The sequence below is a fragment of the Aedes albopictus genome, chromosome 2 (genome assembly GCF_035046485.1).
Source record: "Aedes albopictus strain Foshan chromosome 2, AalbF5, whole genome shotgun sequence".
Taxonomy (NCBI): domain Eukaryota; kingdom Metazoa; phylum Arthropoda; class Insecta; order Diptera; family Culicidae; genus Aedes; species Aedes albopictus.
The window spans coordinates 17,357,708-17,370,053 of record NC_085137.1 but is presented as its reverse complement, the minus strand read 5'-3'; the positions used below and the strand labels follow the sequence as shown (position 1 = coordinate 17,370,053).

General features: G+C 34.9%; 1 long non-coding RNA gene across 1 annotated transcript; it reads left to right on the top strand.

Annotated features, from left to right (window-relative positions):
* Positions 1-810: 810 nt before the first annotated feature.
* Positions 811-9,852, top strand: LOC134287429 (uncharacterized). The gene is made up of 2 exons (XR_009997298.1): positions 811-998; positions 9,682-9,852. It is a non-coding gene; the product is annotated as an uncharacterized LOC134287429 (long non-coding RNA).
* The last annotated feature ends 2,494 nt before the right edge of the window (positions 9,853-12,346 follow it).

Genomic DNA, 12,346 nt, shown 5'->3' with positions numbered 1-12,346 from the left:
AAACTGTCAATAGCTTTTATATAAGTTGTATGATACAACTACTAAAGTCCCATATAGCCGAAGCAGTAAACGCGCAAATTTTCAGCATGACTATGCTGAGGGTGACGGGCTCGATTCTCGGTCAACCGAGAAACTTTTCGCAATAGAAATTGGCTTCTTTGAGCATAGAGTATCTTCATGGCTGCCAACAGATATGCAAATGCAAAATGGGTATTGACATAGAAATCTTTGTGAATAGCTGGGGAAGTAAATACTTATGTTACTCCAAAGTTCCCGCAGTAGATACCCAACTTGTTCATTTGAAAATCGAGTGTGGAGCTTTACTCCCCACTACGAAACGTCGGCAACAATTAGAAGCCATTCGATGCAAGTTTGTTTGACTTTTTTTGTTTATAGACGTTTTAATCATTTTAGTCATTCGCGTCTGAAAGTTTGTTCGACTATTCGCCGAATCACACTCTAATTGAACAGAGACACCTTCAGCATTGGTTTGCTCCAGCGCAGCTAAGAATGAAACCCAAAATGCATTATTATTTCTAAATTCATCGGCTGCATCGATCCAAAAACGCTAAGAACTCGTCATAATAATCAAATGAAGAGTGCCAATCTCCGGGTACTGATAATACCTTGTTGCATCAGACAGCAAGATAATGCACACCGAGCAAAGATACTATCAAAGATGTATTTATTTGAACTGATATCTTGGAACCGTGTCGTACAAGTACATAGACATCTCTTTGATTCACAACGTTGCAGAAATGCATCCAGTGAGGTAATGTTACTGAACAAGTGAGTGTCCTATTAGTCTATTCAAGTGAAATTTTTGACCATCTAGTAAATTAGTAGGTTTTTGTTATCAGTTTATACGTTATGATAACCGGTGCAAAGATAAAATGTTGAGTGTTGAACAGTAGGTCAGTTATAGTACTGACGATAAGCCAAAAGTCAGATCAAAAATATAGAAAATGTCCCTTCTAGTGGCAGTAAACACCGTGAAGGTACATCGAAAAATGACCCCGAATATTTATACATGATTTCTTTTTTTTTATTTATTCCTAAGATTTCAATCGAGATGAAATATTGCTAGGAATTATGTCCTACTTTCATCGATATTTCTGGAAGAAATGTCCTGCTGAAATCTTAACCTTTTACAGTGAAGCTCTCGAGTTTTGTTGACTCATTAGAGAATTTTGATTTTGAAGGCATTTATAGAAGAGCAAATAGAGGAATATTAGGCGAACATCCAAGAGGAGAATTGCTGCAGTTTTCGTAAACAACTTTGATGAGTTTTCTGGTAGGATCTTTTTTATCGAGGAACTTTAAACAAAAAAAATAAAAAAAGAACGGCTTTTTTCAAACTTTTTTAGATAGAAGCCTATTTTTCTACTACCTTAAGAACCTCCTTAGGAGGTGTAAGTTCTGAAAGAAGCTCTTAATAAATTTAAAGAAAAATGCCTTAACGAATCTCTGGGTCTGGAGCGATGTCTAGTGAAAAAAATAGATGAACATTTCTGAATATTCCTAGAAAAATGCTTTAATTAATTTCTGAAAAAGAACACGTAGCTGGGGAATTATTTTTGAAGAAATTTCCGAATGAGTTCCATGGAGAACGTCTGAGAAAATCCATGGGATGTTTTTAGAGGAATACTTTGAAAAAAAAAACTTAAGGAATTTCAAAAGTAAACTCTGGAGGAATTTGTGGGATAGGCGTTCTTAGCGGAAACTCTAGAGGAAGATCTGTAGGCAATCCCTAGAAATAATTTTGAAGGATGATCTGGAAGATTTTATGAAATAATTCCTGGACAATTATCTTCAGGAATCTCAGGAAGAGCTTTTTCTGAAATTTCTGTAAAATCTGTGGAAGATGTACTTAAAGAATACCTTAAGGAATAGAAAAAAAATAAGAAATTCTAAAGGCGTCCATTGAGGATTTTTTTGAAGATTCTCTAGAAGATATTTTTAGGAATCGATTAAGAAATATCTGCAGAATTGCGTGAAATATTTTCTAATAAAATCACTACTAGTTTTACTGAATCCCTATAGGTGTTGTACAGGTCGGACTCGATTATCCGGGGGTTCAATTAACCGGGGGCCCGATTATCCGGGGCTCGATTGTCCAGGAAAAACGGCTCGATTATCCGGGGAAAAGTTTGTTTTAGCTTTGTTTACTAATTTTTAGATTACAATATGTCAACAAATGTGATAAACATCAAATACAACACCTGAATGTAGGGTTTAGCCTATTTAAAAATTGTTTTTATTTTTTCACATTTTTCAGCAAAAATTTCATTTTTAAAAAACCTGGTTGTAATAACACTAGACGTTGAGTTAAGGCACTACAACGTTATGTATGTTAGCTTCTATGTTTAACGAACAGTTTTTGATTGAAGAACATCAAAGATAAAAGAAAAGAAGCATGGCTCGATTATCTGGGTGATTCGATTATCCGGGGTGAAATAATTTTGGAGTCACCCAGATAATCGAGTCCGACCTGTATAACATTTTTTGAATAAATTTCTGCGATAAAGATAGATGCTTGATCTGAGAAAATGTATAGATAGTTTACTCAAGGAATCTTTAGAGAAGTCTCCATTTGACCCAAACCACAGAGAACAGACGTCACACTCTACTCGCACTCCATCGATCACCTTTTAACGGCATATTCAATTATTTGGTAAGTAGTTGGCAAGTTGGCCACTCTTGCCGCTCATATCGTTTTTATTCCTGTTTGACGTTTGCCCACTATCGCCTTCTAGTGGGTAATCGGCCAAGCATAGCATTATTAGTACTGGGCGGTTACGTTGATGTTGATAGGCGCAACACAGACAAACAGACGTCTCACTCTACTCACTTCCCATCGTTTCCCTTTTTAACGGATTATTTAAATATTCCGTAGTTTGCAAATCGCTCGCTCATGGCACTCGCATCGTTTTTGCTCCTGTTTGACGTTTGCTCACTCACCATCTACTCAGTGGGGGGGGAGGGGGGGGGAGAGGGTGTGTGTGTGCGTTATGATGATTGTTATCGCATTTTGTTCCAAGTGATACGTCTGTTTGTCTGTGGGCGCAACGTTGTTTTTAACTGAAATTTGTTCCGAAAGTTACGTCTGTTTCACTGTGCCCAAACCGTACACTACGTTAGCAAGCTTTTCGCAACATGATGCATTAGATAATTTAGTTTTCTGAAGAATTTCCCGAATTTTTTTTGACGAAGCCATTAAAAAACCCGAAGCATTCCCTGTTCATAATTTCAGAACAAATTCCTGAAATATTTTGTGAAAAATCTGTGGAGGAATTTCTAGATGGATCCCTGGAAGATTTTCTGTAAGAATGCCTGGAAGGAATTCTCTTTGGAATAAATCCTTGGATTAATTTCTGAAATATCCCGGGAGGATTTTCTAAAGCATTCCATGGATGAATTACTAATCGTTTTTTTTTCTTATTTTGAAATTTTAGGAAGAACCCCTAAATAATAATTTCTAAAGAAAGCCCTGAAAAAAATCTCGACTCATGTGGGGAGGATTTTTTAAAGCAATCAAGATTTTTTTTTAAATATTTTCTATAATTTTCTGGAACAATCCCTGGAAGAATGTCTTAAAAAATAACAGTAAAAATTTCCAAGTAAGGCCTAGGAATGTTGTTGAAATATTTCCTGGGATGTTTTGAAGTCTTGAATGAATTTTCAAGGATTTTATTTGTAAACCCCCCGAAAAATTTCTAAAATATCTCTGAAGTAATCCTTGAACAGATATGTAAATTAATATCTAGATGAGTTTCCAGTAATCCTTGGGCAAAATTTTGAAAAAGTCCCTAATGGTAGGTTCTTGATGGTATCTATGAAAAAAATTCTACTCCATTCAAAAAGACTGTTTGCACGTTTGAATGCGCAAAAAAAAGGAAAAATAAACTTCCATCCATTTCCAAATGCCTGGGTTGTAAAATTGTGCGTAAAATTTCAAGATTAGTCAAATAAAAATAACCTTTACTCAATTCAATATGGATTACATCTGAGCTCATCAATGAGTGAGAATCTTTACAAAATTACGTAGGTATACCCAAGTAACAATGAATGCTGGACAGTGAAAGTATTAGCTGAACAATAGCTGGTTAATGGTGTCAATGGCTGAATACAATGACAGTTGAATATTGGTCTGAAGTATGTCTTGTTCAACCTCTTTAACCTCTTTGACTGAATATCAAGTTGAATAGAATATTATTCATCTGGTTAACCAGCTTTAAGGACAAGGTATTTGGAGTACATAGCTTAAAATTTCTAGAGCACCGTTTTTTAGAACCGTTGAACGGATTTGGATGAAAATGCATCACGCTAATTGTTCAGTGGTTGTCAACAGCGTGATGCATTTTAATCCAAATCCGTTCAACGGTTCTAAAAAACGGTGCTCTAGAAATTTTGAGCAATGTACTCCAAATACCTTGTCCTTAAAACATCTTCTTCTTCTTCTTTATGGCTCTACGTCCCCACTGGGACTTGGCCAGCCTCGCTTCAACTTAGTGTTCTTTGGGCCCTTCCACAGTTATTAATTGAAGGGCTTTCTTTGCCTGCCATTGCATGAATTTGTATCTTGTGATGCAAGTACAATGATACACTATGCCCAGGGAGTCGAGAAAATTTTCCCGACTGGAACGGGAATCGAACCCGGCGTCTCCGGATTGGCGATCCATAGCCCTAACCACTAGGCTAACTGGAGACCCTGGAGACATACACCAACGTATTAATCATCTGTTGTTCAAATATTTTTAACAGCTGACCCAAGCATGGTTTTCGTGAAGTCCACGTAGCTTATCCAGCCTCAAAAATACTTAGTTTTTCTCATGTTCTTGACTATTCAGACACAACAAGTAATGCTCTTGTTTTCGAGGATATGCAGACAATTATGTGTGGTGTAGGTCCTAAGATGAGTGACTATAAATCAGAAGGTCTTCCCAGTTTTCCCACAAATAAATTTATACATTCCTGAACATCTATTCTGGAAATAGACGCAGCTGATGGTAGAATAGGCTCACGAAATAGTTTTTATTTTAATTTACACAATTAATAAATTTAATTGATTATTGATTAAGCGCATATTAAGCCTTAAATCAGCATTCCAATGTACCTCAAATCAGCTAAAGGTTGAAAAAAAAATCACCAAAATTGGATATTTAGGAGCTGAATAAATGATTGTACCTATTGTGCTCAGCTTTTGTTCAAATGAAGTTGTTATCTAGGCAATACAGGAAAAAAATATTTTCGGTCTGTGAGAAGTTTACAGTGTATCAAACAATTGTCCGTACAGCAATTTTTTGGTCAAAATAATTTTTCATTCAAATGATCATAACTTTTTTATGCATCAATCAAATACGCTGAAATTTTGATCAATCATGAACCATATATTAAAGCTCCATTGGTAAAATTTTTAGCGAGATCGAATAAGTTTTCTGAAAGTTATAGAACTTTTAGTAAAACTTGTAAGATTTTTGAACAAATTTTTAAAACATGATATCTCAATATGTACTTGATGAAACTTTTTCAATATTTTTTGAGCTATAGCTTACACCTAAGGCATCCATATGCAGATTCGTTTGAGGTTTTATATTCACTTCAAAAAGTATGAAAAATCTGTATATGTTCAGAGTGTTATTTGAGACTTTATCATATTTTGATCAATAAAAGTGCCAAGTGTTTTCAACGTTTTGAAACTCTCTTAATGTAATATTTTTATACAGGACCTACTAAACTACATATGAAGAGTAGGTCCTATGTATTTTTCGATCAGTCAATGCACTTTTATTGATGGAAAACATTTGGCAGATTATATGTACAAAATATGGTAAATTTTTAAAAATCGTCAACTACATAAGCACATTTTTTATATTTTTTGTGGTGAATATAAAACCTCAAAAGTAGCTGGATATGAAAGCCTTAGGTATCAGCTGTAACACAAAAAAAATTGAAAAATTTTCATCGAGTACATACTGAGATATAATGTTTTAAAAATGTGTTAAAAAATCTTATAAGTTTTTCGAAAAGTTCTATAACATTCAGAAAACTTATTCTATCTCGCTCAAAATTTTACCAATGGAGCTTTAATATAAGGTTCATGAATGGTCAAAATTTCAGCGTTTTTGATTGACGTATTAAAAAGTTATGAACATTTGAACGAAAAATTATTTTGACCAAAAAATTGCTGTACGGACAATTGTTTGCTACACTGTATATCCTAGAACTACACAATTTAAGGTTGTTTATGATACAGTCCATTAACGATTCCTTAGTGATTTCTAAAAAAATCCTTTGGACAGTTTTTTTTGTAAATTTATCCAGTAGGGGATTTAAAGTTTGTTCGTCAATTTTTTTGCTAATTTTTCGAAATTTTATTTAGAAATTCCAATTCTTTCCGAACCCTTCGTCAATTTATCTGGCTTTTTAAATTACCTTCGAATGTTGCTTCGGCGATTTGTTTGAAAATTCCTTTGGCAAAGAAATGGTAACTTCATCGGTAGTTTAATTGGAATGTGTTAAGCAGTTTCTTTGGAATTTTCTCATCCACTTTTTTAGGAATTCAGAAATTTCCAATTGGAATTGCTGATAGATTTTTTTTCAGAAGGAATGTCTTTTGCAGGAATTCCTTTTGCAATGCCTTGGAGAACTTCCTAGGCAATTTTAGTAAGATTCCTTCTGATGTTTTTGTTTTTTTTTTTAAGATTTAAATTTATCTTTCCGAAAACTGCTTAAGCAATTCCTTCAGGATTTTTTCAGCAATTTATTTGGAAAGTTCCATTGAACTTTTTTTTTTCAAGAAATTGTTTGTGAATTTTTTTAACCCTCGAGCGATCGCGCTGTTGTATTTAGAACAACAATAATTATAATTCGAACAATATTTAAATTTATTCCATCATTTCTCTCTAAACACCTTCGGTTATTACTCTCAATTTGTTTCGAAAATTTCATGGACAGTTTATACGGCAATTTAACTAGAAATTCTATCTGCCATCTTTCTGGAAATTTCATAGACAGTTATGTTAGGATCCCTTCCACAATTATATCGCAATATTCTTGTAGAACTCTTTGTGAATGTCCTCGGCAATTTCTTAGGAATTTTTTCATCAAATTTCTTTGAAAGTCAGATATTTTAAATAGTGATTTTAAAAAAATGATCGAAGGAAAAGAAAAGAATTTTTAAATTTATTTCAAAAGGAATGTTATACGAACTGTCACAGAATTCCAAAATTTTTCAAAAACTTGCCTGGGCAATTCACAATGAAATTTCCGACTTAGTTTCCATAAAAATTTTCGAAAAAATATCTTTGAGATTTAACAATGGGAATCCTAGAAAAAATCGGAAAAGCTTTTGAATGGAGTAGTCATAGAAATTTCAATTTAATATCCACTAGAATTATCAAACAAGTTTTTTAAGGACCTCTCAAAGAATATGCCCCGAAGAACTTTTGGAAGGGATTCACACTTGAGGAATTTAAATTAAGTTTTTGAACGGTTTTTCAAAGACAATGCTAGATAAATTGATAAAGAAGTTGCTGCAGGACTCCCCAAAGGAATTACTGAATTGAATTCAAGAACATACGAAGAAATTGTCTAAAGAATTCGTAGGAATTGCAGAAGGCAATGTAGGTCTTAATCAGTTTGCGTACGAAAAAACATTCGCAGATACAGGGGATACTCAAAATAACTGGGACAGGTAAAATTTTCACTTTTCAAAAAATGTTCAACTCGCTGTAACTTTTCGAAAAAGGCATCAAATATTCTCAAATTTCTACTGTAAGTTCATCAACTAATTGTGTATCAGTGGTCAAAATTTGGAAAAGATCGAGCTATTCTTCACGAAGTAATAAAGGTTCTAGAAAAAGGTATAATTATCCGATAGCCAACTTTGAGCTGTTATATCTCCGGAGTCAATGAACCGAATGCAATGAAATTTTGATAATTTATGACTTATATAATGAGCTATTGAAAACTTTTGACTAAACTTAAAATTCTTTACACGGAAGAAAATTATTACGATTGGATTATTTTTCTAATATAATACCAATTATCCAAAACTTCATCATCGTTTCAAAATTCGAGATAGTAATTATAGTTCATTTAAATTCCCTCTAATTGACTTGAATATATTTAAGTTTCAAAGGAAAGTAACTAAATAGCCGGCGGTTAATTGAAAAAGTAATGGGATGCAAATGAAAAATAGATAAATTTACTACAAAAACATAGAATAAATGAAATCGCCATAACTTTTTTTCTTATTAATAATTTTAAATTAAGTAAATTGTTTTTCAAAGTTCATAATATAAGTCATAAATGATCAAAATTTCATTGCATTCGGTTCATTGAATCCGGAGATATAATAGCTCAAAGTTTGCTATCGAATAATTCCCAAAATTAAACCACTGATACACAGCTAGTTGATGAACATACAGTAAAAATTTGAGAATATTTGATGCCCTTTTCGAAAAGTTACAGCGAGTTGAACATTTTTTGAAAAGTGAAAATTTTACCTGTCCCAGTTATTTTGAGTATCCCCTGTACATACACTCAGTAGCAAAAAAAAAGCCGAGCTGATTTTTTCTCTTAAAATGCGTCATGTTCAATCTGCTGCAACTTTGACAATTATCAATATTTTTGGCTGAAAATTTTACCACTTCATCATCAATATATTGATAATGTATGGCCAAATTTTAAATTGATAGAAGTTATATATTTTGAGTTATAAAAACTTATATGAGAAAATCCATTTTTGGACATACCTTTTTCAAAAATCCGTATTTTAGTGAAAAATTTAAGTAGCTTCATAAAAAATTCACTGCAGTGTCAGTAAATATAGGAAATGTTGTGGTCAAAATTTGAAATGTTTTCATCCAGCGGTTTGGGCCATAGAAATCGTCAAAGTTGAAGTACCACTGTGGGTGCCAACAGTTTTCACTCCATATTGACCACGCTGATGGACCGGTGCAGAAAAAAAGCCGAGGTCAATTCGTTCCATTAATGTTTTGATCTAAGTTTTAATAAACAATCTATATTATATGACATATTTTTATACATTTTCGTGTGGTCTGCTAGTTGTTTATGACATTCTACACGTAACACATAGTGCGTTACGCGTTACACGTAATGCGTTACAAACATACGTATATTAGTGAATATACAAGTAGTTTGAATAATTTACAAATTTTGGCTACTGTTAAAACCTTATCATAAGCAAACAAGTGATGTTACATGCCTTTCAATATCATACTTTGTGATTCTCAATTATACCACACAACTTGTTAACTTATAATAATTTTTTTACAGTTGCAAAAATTGGTAAATTATACAAACTACTTGTATATTCACTATGCACCCGTTCCTTCCAATGTCTCAATTGTGAAATCCACCTAACGTGAATGTCGGCCTTCAGTCCTGTTTCTATTTCCTCTAATTTTCTGACTAGAAGCGGCCACTCATTGACGAAAAAAATATCTTCTATCATTTCCCTTGGAGTTTGTTGTTCGTTTTTAAACGCATTTCTTAGTCGTTCCCGTTTGTGTTCCTCTGATTCTGGTCTAAGCAGATTTCTTATTCGCAATTCATAATCCAGTTCTTCTTCGCTTAAATCAAAAGCATTGATAATGCTAGTATTGATAGATTTTGCCATTTCTGATTCTGTATCCTTATTATGTTTCTTTTCAGGAAAATCGGTACCCGTTGCTGTATATAGAAAAATATGCTATGAAATTGAAAATGTTGTAAAAAAAATAATAATAAAAAAAAAAATAAACGAATTCAAAAATATTTCGATGTTTTTAACCTACTATAAGAAAAAAAAAAAATGATAATAAACCTCAACCAAATATACCCGAATTTTCAAAACTATTTCCTACTATTTCACTACCAAAATAACCTTATTCTAAGTGCTCGAATCAATTTTCCCTTAATTATAATCCTAAAAACAAAGTAACGAAATCAAAATTCAAAAAGGAGTTAGTTCTAATCGATCAAATTTAAAATTTCTTATTTCAGTGGGTTGAAGCTTTAAGAAAGTTGGGCGCCAATGTAAGGAGGATCCTGGAAGGGCCTCAAAATTCTGGCTTTTGCGCCAGACGACCGTTGTCGTCTGCCAGAATTCCAGATCGGTTTGCCCTGCTAGCTCGTGTCCCCAACCCTTCACGAAAATCCACCTTCAAATAACATCCCTAACAACTTTCCCAAATTTCCTTCCCAAGCAGGTATTCGTCTCCCAAAATGACCAAATTCAAAAAAAGTTTAGATTTTATTCTTAAAGTTTATTCCAAAAGAAAATGATAATTTTAGCAGTGTTTAGAAACCTGTTAAAAGTAACAATATTTATTGATTAAAATTTGATAAAAAGAACTATTTATATTTTCGCTTAAAAAGCTATTTTCATGGAATTTTGTAATTCTTGGCCAAAATCTCCTTCATACACCCTTCATCATGGCAGTCTGACTGCAAACTAACTTTCTAGTAAAGATCTTCCCTAAGTGTGACGTCACTCTGTTTATCTGTGTTATATGTACTTTTTGTGAGTAATTTGCATGCTAATATTGTTTGTTCACGTACATTCTTCTTTCTTCTTCTGGTGGTGGTAGTGCATGTTTGTGTTGGTACGGTAAAACAGTGGTGGGTACTTACAGTTTCAGCTATTGGTTCGTGGTTACCTTCAACACCAGCACAGGGTCGCCGGTCGGATGCCGACGTCAGGCGTTGCTCAACAATGGTAGACGACAGAGACGACGACGGAGAGCCGGCTGCGCCGGCGGCGACGCAATCCTGCAGGTGTTCGCTAAAACTTCTGGCACGATCGGCGACGTTTGGGCGTCGTGCTGTGCGCCGGAGAGAGGACGACGGCGAATCGAGGTTACGATTCGTGCGGGGCGCCCTCCACGTGCTCCGATGTGATACTCGTCTTCTGCGACCGACGCTTCGGTGGGGTGGGAGTGGGGTGTGATCAGGACTGCTCGAGAACCATGGAATTTTCCTCCCGGGGCGTGAGTCTGGGCGATACGCACTGGCAGTGGGAAACTTTCCCCCTACAGATCACTCGCTGAATTCTGCAACCACATGTGGGACGGGTGGTGCCAACGAGGCCGAATCCTTCATTCGATGACCACGCACTCTGAACAGGCTCTTAGTGGCGCGCAGCCACGAGGCGAAGAACCTATCCAGGGGATCGCCCGCAGTCTGATCGGTAGCACACGTACACTGATTGGCTTCGGTGTCGCGATTCTCGGACCTCCACTAAACCACCACTATAGGAGTCTAGCACTACGGCGATGTAGCCCTATAGCCCCAAACTGGGCACGCGGTCACTGTCGGTGACTGGAATAAAAACCAATTTGCACCCAATAGCACCACAAACACATTTTCCCAGAATTTACCTCACGTGATTTTCTTCGGTTTCTTTATAATCTTTTTCCGTTTTGCTTGACTCACATTCACTTTCCTAGCTTTAACAAAAACCTCATTAAATTACGATACACATTTTCTATGATGATTTCTTACTTTTTCTACTAGCTTCACACCGCGCAACTCACGGCTTTTAATTTACTTTTAGGACCAAATCCACTGTGAAAATAGCTTTAAAATAGGAATTAATTTCATTTCACTTGTATTTACTTTACTTTTATATTACTTTTTACTACTTTTAATTAGGGTTCAAATTCACTGGTAATCTTTCACTTTAAAATTTCTTCCAACTTTACTGTTCGGCAGTCTGTATGGGAAAGATCGAGCTATTGCTCCGTCAGACCCTAGACCCCTATACTTTCCTAATTTTCTTTTAATTTCCGGTTTCTATTATCTTGAAAATATTTCTCTTTCCAAAATTTTCCTTTGCTTACCAGATCGATTTACTAGCTCCTCCTTTTCACACATATCACATTCTCCTCATTTAACTAATAACACCCCAGATTCGAGCACTTACTTAACGGTTGCCTACTTTGTAGGCGCACATTCCAAATAAACTAGGGATGTCTATGAAACCTCTCACGAGTCGGTTTCATATTATACAAACTACTTGTATATTCACTTACATATGTATGTTTGTAACGCATTAGTAACGCATTACGTGTAACGCGTAACGCGCTACGTGTTACGTGTAGAATGTCAAAAACAACTAGCAGACCACACGAAAATTTATAAAAATATGCCATATAATATAGATTGTTAATTAAAACTTAGATCTAAACATTAATGGAACGAATTGACCTCGGCTTTTTTTCTGCACCGGTGTTTCAGCGTGGTCAATATGGAGTGAAAACTATAGGCACCCACAGTGGTACTTCAACTTTGACGATTTCTGTGGCCCAAACCGCTGGATGAAAACATTTCAAATTTT